Here is a 10,235-nt window from a genome sequence, read left to right as displayed (position 1 = left end):
TTGCTATGGGCAGTTACCATTGTATGATTCCAAGTTCAAGTAATTGTTATGACAAATAGAACTTTAGATGCTACCAGCTAGACCTTTCTGGATCTTTCTAACTTCCTTTTAACTTAATCCTTTCTTTACTTGATTTAATTGCCATGGAGGCCAGTATATGGATTAGAAGCATTGGCACATGCAGCCAGCCAATCAGATTCACACTAAAAGCTTGTTCATGTGGCTTTAAGCTCGTGAATAAGTTACAAAATCTTACTTGTCATGTAATTGTACCAATATGGTAAAGTTTAGTGAAATGTTTAGGTGTAGCAGAAAGCTGTCCCTGCATCAGAACTGGAAGAACAAAAGCTGGAAATAGCCTGTTGCATGTGAAGCAGGTAGTGTGGGGAAAATAGATCTAGGATTTAAATATATTAAATGCATACAATAAAATATAGTAATCTAAAAATATGCTTATGAAATATGCATAACTCTATATTGAGTATGCCTAGAAGCTTCCCTTGCTACCTAAACCCACACTCCATTACAAAAATCTCTTGACAAAACCTGTCACTTATTCAGCAATATATTGCCTTGATGCTGTTTTCAAGTAAAACCTAAAAATTATCAGAAAATCAGTGTTGCTAGTTTGTCTAGAAAATATTTCCATGTTTTGCTAAAGTGCTACTTTCAGCCTTTTCAGTCTGAAACTGATACATTGATGATATGTGATCGCTAGAGATCCCTTGGCCCTTTTGTAAAAAAATGTTTAAAAAGAATATACCAACAAAAATTCAAATCAAGAGACTTTACAAGTTCTGCAGAGTTCTCTTTATCTCCTGCCCTAATTTCTTCTTAGCTATGTATGAAGCTGACACTTTCCAGTGAGAAGTGAGTTGATGCAATTAGTCACCTTCACTTAACTAGAATTGTCCAGAAAGCTCATAGAGAGAATGCTCTGAATCTACTGAAAAAGCCTCTATGCATGTGTGCACATGTGTGAATGCAGCAATTAAAGCATTCATTAAAGCCAAAACTTTCCTTGGGTCAAAGTCACACTTTGTGTTCAGCACCAGAGACAGGAAGAAGATCCACTTGCCCAAAGGCTGTGGTAGTGTTGGGAAGTGAGACAGGTTGCTGCTGTCTGATCCGACACCAAAGGCAGGAGCATGCCTGGAGCGCTGACCATCCTCTCTGTCTGCCCTTCCAGTGGAAAACTTTGAAGGCTGGCAGGCCTTCTTGATTTCTACTGATAATCTGTGAAAGATGGCAATTTTCTACTGATACAGATTGGGAAATTCTTATCTTGAAAGCTTGCAAGTTTAATAGCAAATATACTGATATTTTTGTTTGTTGCATTAAAATCCTTTGAGATGTCTAAAGAGGACGTGCCATTACCAACACTGCCCTGTTATAGCACGGGTCAGCAGCAGCCTTAGTAACAAGTGCCGTGAATCTGTCTTGCAACAGAAGTAGGAATCACTGCTTTCAACAATTTCTAGACACTTAAACATCCTTTACCTGGCAGATTTTTATGACAGAAGGAACAGATTGTTTAAGGATCAAAACCAATAAGCACCACTTTTTTGTATGTAAGAAAGATCTCTGATCTGATAATCTTATCCATTATTTAGGTGCTGCCACCTACCAAGGATTAGTATTTTGAATCTGTTTCTGGCTGGAGTTTTATGTGTGCTGGTAATATTGTGTTCAGATTTTCTTTTCCCTTCCCAAGTCACACACACACTGGAGCCAGGCATCTTATTTGTGCTATTTGTAAGTAGTTAATTATGAAGTATCAGAGCTCATCCCTTTGAAACTGGCAAACTGGGCAGCAGGCTGTGCCCTTGGCTCCCAACCCTGCTGAGTTAGTGTTAACTCACTGGGAATACCAAAAGACTCTCAGTTCTACTGATGCCTAACAGAAGAGCACAGCAGCAGTAACTCTTCATTTCATATGTGGTAGCATTATTATTTGCAATAATCAGGAAGAGTGCAATATAAATGAATATGAATAAAACAGGACCTGTTCTACAGGGTCAGTAGGCATCATTCAAGATCAGACAGAGCAGGCAGGAAAAAAAAGGTGGGAGTGATGCTAAAAGACAGAGTAGCAGCTGTCTACTTCCCAGCAGTGCCCAAGAGAAGATGACAGGGAAGAATATACAATCAATGATATGAAATCTTCCCAAAATACTGTTCTAGCCCTCCTTCACCAGCAGCTCAAGAAGTTCAAAGGGTGGTGACTTTGTCTTCAACAGCCTCAAGGGATTTCTCTTCCATGAATTTCCTTGGTCACTTTTTGAAGCCATTTGGACTTTTGAGTTCACATAAACAAGGATGATGATCAGCTGTTCTATATTACAGAAGCAATGGAAAAACTCAGAGCAACACAAATAGCCTTGAAAAACAGCAGGAAAACCTAGATAGACCAAAGGGGACCTCTGGGGTAGTTTTCAAAGTCTGGAAACAATGAAATGTTTCTTTTCATAGTGGAAAGCCAGTTATGTTTCCATATCAACTAGAGCAATTTGTATCTGTCTGATATAAAGCTAGTAATAAAACCATCACTTTCTTCTCTGTAACCACTGGCACTAATCACTTACATAAACGTAACTAGAAGGAAAGATGCAAATGGCCAAATCAATTTTTCCCCCTTCAACTATTTTTCTTCTTCAAGTTAAAGAAGTACCAAAACAGTCCCTCATTCAAGAACTAAGCACCTTCAGTGATGTCACTAGAAAACACAATGTAACCACAGAACCACAGCAACCTAATGAGAAGTAGAGTGGTGTGATTGGTTTACTTTTTTTTTTTTTTTAAACAGCTTTTTTCTTACCTAGCAGGGAAGGGGAAAAACCAATGGCTTGTGGAGGTACATGCCTAAATCAATACAACATGAATCCATGATCTTGTAACTACAGAATCCTATATTTGTTGATTGTATGTGCAGCAAGACACCCAGCCCAAGAAGTAATACATTTGTACCTTCACCATCATACTGTGATCACCAACAAAACAGTGCTTACAGATTTCTGGGTCACAACAAGCTTCATTCCCGGCCTGGCAGCAAAGCAAGGCAGCATCCAGCCAGAAGAGGATTCCAGAGGAATTCTGAAGTTAGGTTTGTGAACAGTACTACCAGTAGCCCCAGATGCTAATGTAAAAATAATGTTTAGCAGCAGTATCAACACAGTGAGAACAGAGAAACACCAACTTCCACCTTTTCTGACAGTCATCTAAATTTATGAGAGTATAAATGTAAAGGCTGTACCAGATGAGAATAAAAAATTAAAAATAAAAAATCAGAAGTCAAGTATCTTACCTCACAGATTAGTACCCATCAGTGGATGCCTAGTGAGGAATGTAACATGAGGAAAGACATATGGTAATGCTATCCTGAAAGACTCTCATAACCTACAAAAATTTTCAGGTTGAGGAATTGTCTGATTCTGATGAGGAGACAAAAAATCCAGAATTCTATGGTATCAATAGAAACAGGACGGACACCTCTATTTCCCCAGCTTGGCTGTGCCACAGCAGGCTCCAGCAGACTGCTTGACTCCTGCTCTGGGTATGGGTGTGCTTTGCTGTGGTTCAGTCAGGATCACATGAGGCTACAGACCCAAATGAAGAAGACAATGAAAGCCCCCTAAGCGAACATTCACTTTTAATGACCAGCAAACACGGAGTGGAGATCAAAGAGAGCTAGCGTGAAAAGCGTGTTCTTTTCAGTCAGTCATGGGCAAGCAGGCATCTGCACAATCCCATACAATATGTATACGTCTGCCCAGACCAACTTAATAGTAGCTGGGAACATCTTGCTGAGGCTTTATTCTGAGCACAGGGGTGTATTAGCTACTGGGAAGCTTACCTGAATGTAACTAGATACTGCCTGCGTTCAGGCTGACACTGTGATACCATTAAAGCTGGTTTGGGTAGATCACCCTAAACTGTATTGAGAGTGTACTAGAGACACAGGACACCTAATCAAGACATGAGCCTGGCAGCAGCAGAGCTCGTTCTTTTTGTTCCAGTGCTGTCTTCCGAGAGCAGAGAGGTGCATGGCAGCTGGGAACTTCAGTGAGGAAGTCTGGAGTCTTTACATGACAAAGGCCAAATCACCAGAATATCCTACGGTGATCTACAATGTGATCACTGTGGTTAAAGTCATGTTTTAGAGTAGTTATTTCAATCACATGTTTTCTAGAGAATATAGATACGTGGTTACTATTTTCTGCTCGTTGTCACTCTAGTTATTACTGCAAATTCCTTTTCGTGTGGTGATATCATCCAAGCTAGCTGAAAGAAAGGTGCCTAGACCCCTCACTTACAGTGAGATCTTGAAGCACACCAAAGGCTTAAAGCTGTGCTTCACTGAGTTAAAAGTACTCTGGGACAAAGACCAAACACGCCAGTTTATAGTCGAATCCTATCCTCTCTCCTACAGGAGAGAATTTGTCCCCGGGTTTAAAGTTGGTGAACTCAGTTACTCCGAGTGGCAGCAAACTCTGCCGAGTTCTGTCTGCCTCCGGGGGAGTTGCTGCTTCACTCTTCAGTGCAGCACCTCCTATTGCATCAGCCACACCCTTGTAGTGATTCCCTGACAAGTGACTTCTACTCAAACTCCATTACCTTTCGGTCTTTCCTGGCCTGCTGGAAGACTTGTTTTTACAGCTTGTTCCTTCTCATCAAATTAGCAAGAACAGATGAACTGTGTTCAAATACCTACAAAAAAGACCAACCTCCCTTCTCGGCTACGAGGCTCTCAAAACCTCCTGGGCCCTAAGAAACCTGTTTCGTCCCTCCAAGCTCAGGCATTGTTGACCCCGACATTGCACTGCTCTCTGCTGTGCGGTTTCAGAATTTCTCCCTCATTAAAAAAAAAAACAAACAAACCCAAACCCTTTTAAACACAGAGCCACGTGCACGTGCAGAGGCTGGTGTGAGATTCTAGGAAACCACTGCTGCGCCGAGACCGGGCTGAGGGCGAGCCCCCCGTGTGGGACCGGCTGTACGGCCTGGCCCCATCCCTAGGGCCTGGCTCCATCCTGCAGGGCACGGACCCATTCCGCACGGCCTGGCCCCATCCTGCAGGGCACGGACCCATTCCGCACGGCCTGGCCCCATCCCCAGGGCCTGGCTCCATCCTGCAGGGCACGGACCCATTCCGCACGGCCTGGCCCCATCCCCAGGGCCTGGCTCCATCCTGCAGGGCACGGACCCATTCCGCACGGCCTGGCCCCATCCCCAGGGCCTGGCTCCATCCTGCAGGGCACGGACCCATTCCGCACGGCCTGGCTCCATCCCCACGGCGGTGCCGCCCCGCGCGCCTGCCCTCCGCCGCACACGGCCGGTCCGCAGCGCCCCCGCGCGGCCGCAGAGCCGCAGAGCAGCCCGCGGCCCGGGGACACGGGGAAAGAGGGACACGGAGACAAGGGGATACGGGGACACCGGAACACGGGGACAGGGGGACACGAGGACACCGGGTCACGGGGACACGGAGACAAGGGGATACGGGGACACCGGGACACGGGGCTCGCGGTGGTCCGGGTGCTCCGCTGTAGAGCCGGGCTGGGCGGTCACGCGGAACTATAGGGCTTTCAGCCACGGGTCAGCAATGCTGCTCCCCTCGAGTCACAGAGCCTAGGTGAGCTCAGCCCGAAAGGCTTGGAAACCTCTCCTGCAGAAGTAGAAGCAAATCCTTCATCAGCCCCTAGTGGCAGGAGCCCAGGGCAGACACAGCACTGCAGGGTACCCAGCTCTGGTTGTCTTTGCTCTGGCATCTATCAGAGGAGTGCGGCTGGACGGAGTGAGGGATCTCACCTTTGCAGGTGGGAGTACTGCCTGCGGTAGCCGTGGCCTGCGCGTACAAAGAACTTTGTTCCAAGGCAGTAACCTGTGAGATTCTAAATGACAGACACAAAATAGAGGAGACTTAGTTACATATTTGTGATTTCATTTTTTTACTCCCCAAATCCACCAAGGCCTGAGCTGTCTAAGCCTAGCTCCAGTTAACCACTAACAACAATAGTGAAGTCCAGCTTGGAAATACTTGAGAGACAAGGTTTCTAAAAGCAGTTTAAGTCAGCTGGGAAAAGCATGTGTCTGTCCTCAGCCACTTCAGTTTGTCTGGAAGTCCAAGACAGGGTTGTGCTGCTTCATCCGTCCTTGCAATTTTCAGCATAACTTTTCATTTATCTGTTATCTGCAAGAACGCATCACAAAGTTGGTGACTGTTTGTGTTGCAGAAAGTTTCTCTTTGCTACACTGTCAAGGCAGTGGTAGCAAGAGTTTAACTTTAAAAAGTAATCACAGCAATGCTGAGATCAAAACCACACCACAAACCCCAAGCATCACCACAGAATGTGGCTCTTTCTACCCTAACTCCTCAAAAGCAGCTGACCAGATAACCACATAATAGGGGTCCCAACCCTACTGCAAGCTTTGAAAGACTTGGGGTGTGAAAATTTTACAAAATGTGTATAATTTGTCACTGTCACGCCTAGAATAACTTCCATGGTCACCCAGCACATCCACACACATCTGTCATGCGCTGCTCCCCCTAGTGCCAGGCAGTAACAGTCTTGGTCTTCAGGTTTGCACTGTGCTTGGGTTTTACATATTTGCCATCCTTTCCAAAAAAACCTCCTTTCCAAACCTTGATGTAAGGGGCCCTCAGCAGCATGTTGGCCATAGGGAACTGCAATGACTTCAGAAGATACACTCCTCCTTCTGGAACACTGCCCATGAGCGCAGGCAATACACAACCCTTATGTTAAATACCTCCTGCACACTCCAGCATATGCCAGTGAAAAGCACCTGCTGCTCACAGTCCTCTTCCTAGTACACCTCAAAGAGCAGGAGCATGGTCATTACCTTCATTGTTGGTGTTGAAGACAGTAAACCTTCCCCAGCCAGCCTGTGGGTCTTCAGTCCATCAGCATATGCACATGAGCTTCACTGGGCCCTTTCTGTCTACGCCCCACAAACTGAAGAAGTGTTCAGTACGTCTTTTAGATAACTGTGTTGCAGGAGGGACAGGGCTGGATACACAGAGGCATAGCAGTTCCTAAGATCAGATGGAGACAGTCTTTTCCTAGGTGGATCTCAGTCGCCTTGACTCAGCCAGTCCAAAACATTAGTCCCAGGATCTGAAGAGGCATGTAGACTTATAGAACAGTTTGGCTTGGAAGGGACCTTTAAACACCATCTAGTCCAGCCTCTCAGCAACAAGCTGTGACATCTTCAACTAGGTCAGGTGTTTTCCAAGGAGGGGGCATCAACTGCCTCTCTGGGCAGCCTGTTAAACTTAACTGAATTTGCCATTTAGCTCTGTTGACTGAATTTATAGGTCAATGCCCTTGCAAGCCTTAGAACTGGGCTTAACTCCCTAACATACATTTTTTTTCTTCTTTTAGGAAACTTGATGACAAATATTCTCAAGCATCATCCAAAGGGGAAAAAAAAAACAAACCAAAACCCCAAAAAGAAGTGATTTATGGGGTAACTGACCTTGTATCAAGATGCAAAGCCACACACAATCCCACCCCAAAGGGGAGTGTCTCATTAGATCTGCTCTGCAGGAAGGTGTTTGCACAGTTGCTGAGCTGGCTGAGCTGAGCCCCAGTTGCTCTGCTGGCACGTTGATGGAGAGAATATTACAGCATGCCCACAGGCCTGGGGGAGTGACCAGACCAATGTATCAGCAAAGGAAGCATCAGAACAAATGAGGGAGCACGTGAGCTGCGTTTCAGCTGAAATCACAACATCCTGAATGACTGCAGCTTGTTTACACACCTAATGAGGAGTGGTGCAGATGGGAAGTGGGATTTAAACCCATCACAGAACTTAAAAATAGCACAGTGAAAGTCATTGTTCCCCTTCTCAATTAGGAGGACAGGAAATGAAAACGCATGAGTATAGAGGCTTTCTGCTCCAGCCCTGAGGGAATGACCCAGAGTCATGAGAATATAGGCCAGATATTGAAGCAAAGAATGAGAAGCAGCAGGAGACAATGGAATATAATTCGTGTGGATAGACTGTAGCAGCCTCTGCAGAAAGAATTGCAAAACATTCTATAGAGAGAATATTGCTGTGGGCAACTGCTCATCCGTGAGCAGAAGTGGAAAACTGCTGGTGAGATGGAATAAGAGTCCTCACTACACCTTGTTTTCACAGTGGACTATGCAGTATCATTTCACTAACATGGGCATTGTCTTGACTGATAACAGTAATTATGTGATTAAACAGAGCAAAGAAAAATATGCATCATCCACACACAGAAATTCTTTGCTGTGTCCTTAGGGAAACTGCAGATGCTGTTTTCCAAGTTACTTGGAGTTAAAAGGGAGAAGCACTGAAGACTGTGTAGTAGAGAACACTGGACCAAGGGATGAGCAAATCCATTTCTCTTTGGAACTCAGTGTACCACTAAATGCATTTTTTAAGGCACGAATATTCTCATAAGGTCTTAGTAACAAGCTTTCCTCCCCCTGCCATTGGGTCCCCTGGTTTGCAAATGGGGCCCAAGTGGCCTCCTGAGCCCCTCCATGGGAGGGAGTCTGGGCAGGGCCGGTGTTACCTGCTCAACCACCAGAAATAAAAGAGAGCTTTTTCCCGAGTTACCTCCTTCAGAATGTGTGTTCACGGAGAGAATTTATTTTCTCCAGTTGGTTTTCTCAGGCTGTCAATAACCAAGCCAGCCTTCAATCGGTCCCATCAACTCACAAAAGAAGTTTTCTCATAGAGTAAAACCTCTGAGTCTGTCTTCCCCAGGTGAAACCAGCACAGACATGAAGAAAGGACTGGGCATGGGGTGAAGGAAAATCTACATTCCAGGCAGGAGTTACTGCACATAGTGAAGGGAGGCTACTGCTTGAGGATCAGGGCTCTCAGGGACTGGGGGACAGTCAGGTTGGAGGAGGAAAGAAGTCAGCTCTGAGAGGCGTATGTGGATGGGAGAGTGAAAAATCAAGACACAGAGAAGAAAAATGAGTGAGGATGGAAAAAGGAAACACGTGTTTGTGAGCAAAAATAGTTACAGTTGTAGGAAGCCTGTGGAAACAGACTACTTGTTCCAGGTGTTTAACCGTAACCCACTGTGGTATTTAGAACAAACACTTCTAAATTGCAGTAACAGTGTCTTTGTGAAGTAGGTAAGTGCTGACAGGGGAGCGAGGCAAAGATGGAAAGATTGAAAGGCAGAGGAGGAGTCTGTTGATGTGGGACTAGAAGGGGAGCATCCCTCACACTGAGCCCACAGCTCGACTTCGTGTCTCTTCACTTGTGAATATTCGCTGTGGGTGCCCCTGGCTCTTCCAGCTCATCATCAAATACACTTGGAATTTCTGTTCAGCTCAAACTTCAGAGTGCTGCCAAACGTACCTCAAAGTATTCTCTGGGCTTAACCCTTTTGAAATAAAGGGGTCAGTGTGTTCTAGCCATCCCAAGTGCCAAGAAGCAGAAAAGGAGAAGATGTAATTGTAGACTTGAAGCTGTAATTATAGTAAAGAGAGAGGACTTGGCATATACAAACTGGACAGTGAGACTTCCTTCAATTGTTGTAGAGAGATGTATATCAGCCAAGCTATGCTGGTAGCTATTCTTCTCCCAAAAGTGAAATACATGTGTATTAATCATCTCTGCCTTGGTGCAACTGATATGGTCATAAGCAGGGAGGGAAGGAGTAAGTTGTTCCAAAATAACTATATTGGCTAAAAACCAAAAATCCTCTATAACAAAATTACTTTCCTAACAAAATGTTTAAATTTTTACAAAAGACAACAAATTTTGGAACCCTAACAATACTGATTTGTTTTAAAGCTTGTTTTCATAAAAAAGTAGCCAAAACTTTGCACATGGAGTATATTCCCCTACACCTTTACTAGCCTTCCCAGTCAGTGATAGGCTTTGTAGGACTCAATATTTGGTGTGTGTTATTACCAGGCTCTCCCAAAAATGTGCATAGAGTACTTGACACATGATTCTCTTCCACCCTTAATTCTCTGCAGCAGCAGCTCCTTTTACTATAGGCTTTTAGGGACCGCTTTTAAATTTATTTGGGGAACAGTAAAGGTCATGTCCCACGAGAGAGTTGCTCTGTTCTTTCAGCACCTCCTATTAGTTTTTATGGGGGATGGAAAAGGTGATCCTACCTGGAACCTCAGTAGATCCCAACATAGTTTATGACTTCATGGGCAAATCTCAGCAGCCAGATGTATGCTTTGTAGGTGTATCATTGTTTGAATATCCAT

The sequence above is a fragment of the Sturnus vulgaris genome, chromosome 7 (genome assembly GCF_052056855.1).
Source record: "Sturnus vulgaris isolate bStuVul1 chromosome 7, bStuVul1.hap1, whole genome shotgun sequence".
Classification (NCBI taxonomy): Eukaryota; Metazoa; Chordata; class Aves; order Passeriformes; family Sturnidae; genus Sturnus; species Sturnus vulgaris.
The sequence above is the reverse complement of the archived record's forward strand: the minus strand, read 5'-3'. Positions refer to the sequence as shown.